We start from the raw sequence: 7,838 nt of genomic DNA on the forward strand, positions 1-7,838 counted from the left end.
GTCCCATTCTGTCCTATCCTGACTGAGCTCCATAGCTCAGAGCTCAATGGCTCATGAATCTATGCAACAGATAGAAAAGAAGTTAAAAGATCATTTTCGATGCTTTTTTAGCACATCCACTCCCTCTGAACAGTTTATACAATGTTGTTGTTCTGAGGTACCATCTCACACCTCTCAGATTGGCTAAAACGACAGGAAAAGATAATAATAAATGTTGGAAGGAATGTGGGAAAACTGGGACACTAATGCATTGTTGGTGAAGTTGTGAAATGATCCAAGCATTCTGGAGAGCAATTTGGAACTATGTCCAAAGGGCTATAAAACTGCATACTTTTTGACCCAGCAGTGCCATTACTAAATCTGTATCCATTAATGATTTCCCAAGAAAATTATAAAAGAGGGGAAAGGACCCATGTGTGCAAAAATATTTGTAGCAGCTCTGTTTGAAGTAGCAAAAAATTAGAAAATGAGTAGATGTCCATCAATTAGGGGATGGCTGCACAAGTTGTGGTAGATGAAGATAATGGAATATTGTTGTTCTATAAAAATGATAAACAAGCTTATTTTAGAAAGAACTGGAGAGATTTACATGAACTGAAGCTGAGTAAAATAAGTAGAATTAGGAATATATTGTTCACAATAATAGCAAGAATATGTGATGATCAACTATGAAAGACTTGATTCTTCTCAATGCTTCAGTGATCCAAAGCAATCCCAATAGACTTTGGACAGAAAATGCCAAATCCAGAAAATGAACTGAGACTCAATGTAAAAATCAATACATGCTATGTTCACTTCTTTTTTTGTTGTTTTTTTTCTCTCTCCCATTGTTTTTCTCTGATTTTTCTCTCCCAAGATAATTCATAAAGCAATGTGTATTAAAAATAAATAAATTTACTAGAAAAAACACAATGTTGTTGTTTGGTCACGTCTACTGCTTCATGAACCATTTGGGGTTTTCTAGGCAGAGATATTGGAATGGCTTGCCATTTCCTTGTCCAGCTCATTTTACAGGTGAAGAATCTAGGTTCACATAGTTAATAAGTAACTGAGGCGAGATTTGAACTAAGAAAAGTTTTCCTAACTTTGGACCTGGTACTCTATGAACTATGGCATCCCTCAGCTGCTCTTTCACCATGTTGCTGAGATACAGAGTACATACTACAGTGAACGACAAAATTATATTTATTTTGCATGTTTAGCACATACTTGCATATGTATACAATGATAATATAATAACTAACATTTATATAGTACCTTAAAGTTTACAAAGTAATTTACATATGTCATCTCATTTGATTTTCACAATAATCCTGTAAAGGAGCTATTGCAATTATCTCCATTTTATAGATAAGGAAACTGAGGCTGAGACAAGTGAAATTACTTTCCCAGGGTCACGCTGTCTGAAGCAGGATTTGAATTCCTTCCTGAGTCCAAATCCAACACTGTAATTGTAACAGCCAAAAACTGTTTCGAATATATCTTTGTATCCCCAACACCTAGCATATATCTGGCCCGTAACATACTTTTAATAAGTGATTCGCTAATCAGTTGGTGGGTTGGTTGAAGATGTTGGGGCGGGGGGGAGAGGTAGAGGGCAAGTAGGTAGTGCCCTGGATAGATTATTGACCCTGGAGTCAGCATGGGCTCAAGAAAACTTGAGTTCAAATCTGGTTTCAGACACTTAACATTTACTAGCTAAGAATATGAGGTTGTTTTTATAAATTAATCCAGTATAATGGATAGTATAGTGGGAAAAAACCAGAGGTCAGGAAATTTAGATCTAAATTCCAGTTCTGATACTTGCTAATTAAGTGACCATGGGCAAGTCACTCACCCACCTCTCAATCTGTTCCCTTTATATAATGGTGATAGCAGCAAAGCTAAAAAGATATGGTCCTGGACCTCATAACAAGAAAACCTGGGCTCAAATCTAACCTCTGATACTTCCTAGCTATGTGACCCTGGGCAAATCACATTTTCTATGAATATCAGTTTCCCCCCTTTTTTTTTCTTTTTTCATCTCAATCTCCCTGTCTTGCCCAAGGTCCCTCATGGACTTAATCACAACATTGAGCAGATGTTTTAAATTGCTTTCTTCCTGTATGGAATATAGAGAGATAAGGTGAAGAACTTTCAGGAATGAAGGAATTCTTTTTCTGTATTTTATTTTCATTATTTCTGTGTTTCCCCTATGACCTATATAATATGTACAGGCTCATATTTACTTGAGCTTTGGCCAGTTAGAAATATATTTACTTAGCCAGAAATGATGACATTTATCCTTGTTCAATGTTATCAATATTTAGATTATTAAATGCCGTCAGCTCAGTAATCTGAAGTTTGAAGCCCTGACTGATGATTCTTCTAGAAATCAGGGAAACAAAGTATTTCGTTCTAATCTGCCTTTAGCACCAATGTTTAACATTCAACGAGGGGAGAGGGCACTTTTTCTCAATGCTCCCCAACCTATGATGTAATCCTTTTTAACCAAACCTATAAAAACTGTATATCTTTCCTAAATTTTTAGCCTTTCTACTGCGAGCTTTCTCTCTTTCCCTCCTCACAGTGGAATTGCTCATTCTCGTGAGAATTTATTAATAAATGACTTTTTTGCTTTCTACTGAGTGATCTCTGAGTAGTCATTTGGGTAAGGATCTTCATCCCTCACATCCCCCTAATACCACATAAAAGAATCCAAGAGGACTTCCAGCCAAGATGGCAGAAAGGACACACACATCTATTTAATCTCCGTCTTTGCTCTCAGAATTTATTTCATGACAAGGCCTCGGGATTAGAGCTTGACTAAAAAAAAAAAAAATACAAATATTTACCAACAGAAGATATCCTTGAAATTCACCAGAAAAGGTCTGTTTTTGCTCGTGGATAGGGATGGTTAGATCGGGCACAGACTGAAGGCAGGCAGCAGCAGCACAGCAAACAATGAGGGTATGGAGCTGACTGAGGGGGATAGGGTGTGATCTCAGCCGTTTCTGCGGGGAGATCATTATACAGTGTGGATACTTTACCCAGGCAGCAAGCCAGTAGATCAACAGAAGAGTTGTAAACACAGGAGGTAAAGACTATAACCCTGAAAAGCTAGGTCTCTCAGGACCTGGCCACACCCACCCACAGTGTCTCAGCACACTCTTAGAGTCTCAGAATCTTGGAATGCAGATGCAGCGCAGCCATTGCTGTCCTGCTGTCCTCACTGCTGCCCCCCGCAGTCTGTAGAGGAAGCTCGGTAATACCATCCAGCCTCCCTCCCCCACCCCCGCAAAAAAAAAAAAGCTGACTGCACTTGTTTTTTTGCTAGTTTATTTTCTTTGATTCTTCTTTGACAAAATGAGCAAAAAAGTAAAATGGACTCTAACTGTTGATAGCTTCTATATGGATCCTAGACCTATTTTCCAGATCTGTTGTTTTCCCAAGAAGATATTTGACATTTTTTCCATTGTTTCATTTTTTTCACTGGGAAATGAGTGTAAACTGTTTGCATTTTTGTTTTTCTTCCCAGGTTATTTTTACCTTCTGAATCCAATTCTTCTTGTGCAACAAGAGAACTGTTCACTTCTGCAAACATATATTGTATCTAGGATATACTATAACATATTTAACATGTATAAATACCTACCATCTAGGGGAGGAAGTGGAGGGAGGGAAGGGAAAAGTCGGAACAGAAGTGAGTGCAAGGGATAATGTTGTAAAAAAAATTACCCATGCATATATTCTGTCAACAAAAAATTATAATAAAAAAAAATCCAAGAGGTTCTTTAAAATATTTCTATATTATAACCTTATATTGATAACAGTAAATTTGTCTTAGTAAGTTCACAAGTTATCTTTCATATTTAACAGAAACATTTTCCTTTTTTTCTCTGACTATGAAATATTTATTTATTGAGCAAAACAACTTTCTTTTTTTATTATAGCTTTTTATTTACAAGATACATGCATGGGTAATTTTTCAGCATTGACAATTACAAAACTTTTTGTTCCATTTTTTCCCCTCCTTCCCCCCACTCTCTCCCCAAGATGGCAGGTTGACCAATATATGTTAAATATGTTAAAGTATAAGTTAAATACTATATAAGTATATATGTCCATACAATTATTTTGCTGTACAAAAAGAATCAGACTTTGAAATAGTGTACAATTAACCTATGAAGGAAATCAAAAATGCAGACGGACAAAAATAGAGGGAATGGGAATTCTATGTAGTGGTTCATACTCATTTCCCAGAGTTCTTTCGCTGGGTGTAGCTGGTTCAGTTTATTACTGCTCTAGTGGAACTGATTTGGTTCATCTTATTGTTAAAGTGGGTCACGTCCATCAGAATTGATCATCATAGAGTATTGTTGTTGAAGTATATAATGATCTCCTGGTCCTGCTCATTTCACTCAGCATCAGTTCATGTAAGTCTCTCCAGGCCTTTCTGAAATCATCCTGCTGGTCATTTCTTATAGAACAATAATATTCATATACCATAATTTATTCAGTCATTCTCCAATTGATGGGCATCCACTCAGTTTCCAGTTTCTGGCCACTACAAAGAGGGCTGCCACAAACATTAACAGAAAATTTTCAAAAAGACAAAGAAAAATTATTATTTTCAGAAGCCCTTTAAATGATGGGCATAACCTCAGGATACAATCAATATAATCAAGTAAAACTTATACAGAATACCCAATTCCACATAAAAGATCTTTAAAATATCAATTAAACTTTTTTAAAAAGCCCTACCAAATTATAGATCACATTTATGATCATATTCCTTATTCCAAGGAAACCATTATGTATCAAAAGAAACAAATATTCAGTCAATTAACTTTAAAACGGGCTTGTCTCTTGAAATCATTTGCCAAAACCAACCCTCTGATTCAAAGCAGCTGGAACACACTTAGTAGAGGGATGGGGAGGATTCCATGTGACCACTCTCCCCCCACTCCACCTCCAAAGAGGCAGGGGGGAGGGAAGAGCAGCCGGTTTCTTCCTTTTCTCCTCCCAAATACCTTCCTAATACTTTTTCTTATTCCCTAAAACTATCCAAACCTTTAATTGCTCCTACAAATCAATCCTTCATAAATCATCTGCATTCTTCTCTCTTCGTCCCTTCAAAACTTTTTAAGATTCACAATATAGTGAATAGCTAAATGACTCCATAAAACCCATACATGTCCAACAAAGAATAACTTATAATGTTAAATTACCCAATATTTCAGTTGCAACATTTAAATAACCAATTCCCAAATTCCTTAATCATTGTTCTTAAAACTTTAGCAGAGCTCTTAACCAACAGAACAGACACACAAGTCGCACAGAACACAGAACACAGATCACATAGGCATAGACTACACAGTTACAACATTAAACAAAACATTTAATACATATAATCAGATAGTGTCCAAAAAGGCGCTCAGAATCATATCAGAGCAGATGTGTCTTAGAACACATCCAAACCATAGAGTATTATCCAGCATCCTGGATACCCTTCTCAGAATTTAATGCCCGTCAGCATTTTATTATTCTGAGAATCCAGTTGCTAGCACAAACAAACAGAACAGGTACACAGATCAGATTATGCCCTAAAACATCCAGATTTAGTCTCCCGTGGCTGAAATGAAAGTGTCCACTGTCGGGCGTGACTGCAACTGAAAACTGCTCTCTTTCCTGGGAACTCTGGAAAAAATCCAGAGGGCCAGCCTCTCCAATCCAAGATCCCCAGCTACCCAAGGCCCAAGGCAGAGACCAAAGGTCTCTTATCTCTAAGCCAGCTCTCATTTTTTTTTATATCAATAACATTTTTTAATAGCTTTTATTTACAAATTATATGCATGGGTAATTTTACAGCATTGACAATTGCCAAATCTTTTGTTCCAATTTTTCCCCTCCTTCCCCCCACTCCCTTCCCTAGATGGAAGGATGACCAATAGATGTTAAATATATTAAAGTATAAATTAGATACACAATAAGTATACATGACCAAACCATTATTTTGCTGTACAAAAAGAATCAGACTCTGAAATATTGTACAATTAGCCTGTGAAAAAAATCCAAAATGCAGGTGGACAAAAATATAGGGATTGGGAATTCCATTACATTGAATTAGTCATCTCCCAGAGTTCTTTCACTGGGTGTAGCTGGTTCAGTTCATTACTGCTCTATTGGAACTGATTTGGTTCATCTCATTATTGAAGAGGGCCAGGTCCATCAGAATTGATCATCATATAGTATCGTTGTTGAAGTATATAATGATCTCTTGGCCCTGCTCATTTCACTCAGCATCAATTTGTGTAAGTCTCTCCAGGCCTTTCTGAAATCATCCTGTTGGTCATTTCTTACTAAGCAATAATATTCCATAATATTCACATACCACGATTTATTCGGCCATTCTCCAATTGATGGGCATCCACTCAGTTTCCAGTTTCTGGCCACTACAAAGAGGGCTGCCTCAAACATTTTGGCCCATACAGATCCCTTTCCCTTCTTTATGATCTCTTTGGGATATAAGCCCAGTAGTAACACTGCTGGATCAAAGGGTATGCACAGTTTGATAACTTTTTGCAGCTCTCATTTTCTAATATCTTGATAGGAAGCCTCCAAAATGTAATGCCAGAGAAACTGAGGCAAGATAGAGATTAGAGAGTATTTAATATTTTATCTGAAAGGGAGAGATTTACTGAGACCAAATGGATCCATGGTTTGGTCCCAGGGCAGAATGAGACTATTGTCTCTAAGAATCCAGGAAACAAAGTGAATTGACATAGAGACATATAGCTCAGACTCAGGGGGTAGACCGAGGCAGGGGTGGAGTCAGAGCACTAAGAGTGGGAAGGGACTGTCAATCTGGTTCTGACAGGATGGGGGAAGCCTCTTAATCAGACGGTATCTGATATTCTGATAGATTGGGATGGGGAGAGGCATTCTGATATTCTAAAATATAAGATCTTTTATTCCTATCAAATATTCTGATGATTAAGAAGGAGAGGTGGTTTTGCAGGATTGAGCAGAACAATTGAGGCAGAACAATTCAGGGAAACTGAAGCAGGACAATTTAGGGAAACTGAGTTGGGATAATTAGGGAAACTGAGTCAGGACAATAAAAGAGAATTGTGGCACAACAAAGACAGCCAGAGAAAATGTCCAGAACTAAGAGAAGGAGTATCTTGTTTGAGGAACAGCAAGGAAATCAGTATCACAGATGAAAGAGTATGTTTTGGACCTAAAATATAAGAAGACTGGAAAGGAGGAGCAGCCAGAGGGCACCAGAGTACATAGAGTATCAGGCCTGGAGTCAGGAAAAATTCTCTTCCTAACCTCAAATCTGACGTCAGACACTTATTGTATGACCCTGGATAAGTCACCTAGCCTGATTGCCTCCAAAGAAGACTGAAAAGCTGGGATAGAAAGAAGAACCAGGCTTATGAAGGACTTTGAATGTCAAAACCAGAATTTTGTATTTAATCCTAAAGATGATAGTCACTAGAGTTTATCAGGTAGAAGACCTATACTTTAGGAAATTTGACTGCTAAATAGAAGATGGACTGGAGTAGGAAGAGACCTGAGGTAAGCTGACCCAGCACTAGTCCAGAGTCAACAGATTGGATATAGGTAGGATTGGGTGGGGAGATAGTGAGGAGTCTTGGATGACACTTAGATTACATTCTTAGAGGACAAGGTGGATGGTAGCACCCTAGACAATATGGAAATTAGAAGGGGTGGTAGGGTTCAGGGAAAAAGATGAGTTTAGTTTAGGATATACAAGTTTAAGAAGTTTATTGGACATCCAGTTGAAGAAATCTCACGGGCATTTGGAGATGTATTTTGTGATTTTAGGA

The sequence above is a fragment of the Antechinus flavipes genome, chromosome 5 (assembly GCF_016432865.1).
Source record: "Antechinus flavipes isolate AdamAnt ecotype Samford, QLD, Australia chromosome 5, AdamAnt_v2, whole genome shotgun sequence".
In the NCBI taxonomy this organism is placed as follows: Eukaryota; Metazoa; Chordata; class Mammalia; order Dasyuromorphia; family Dasyuridae; genus Antechinus; species Antechinus flavipes.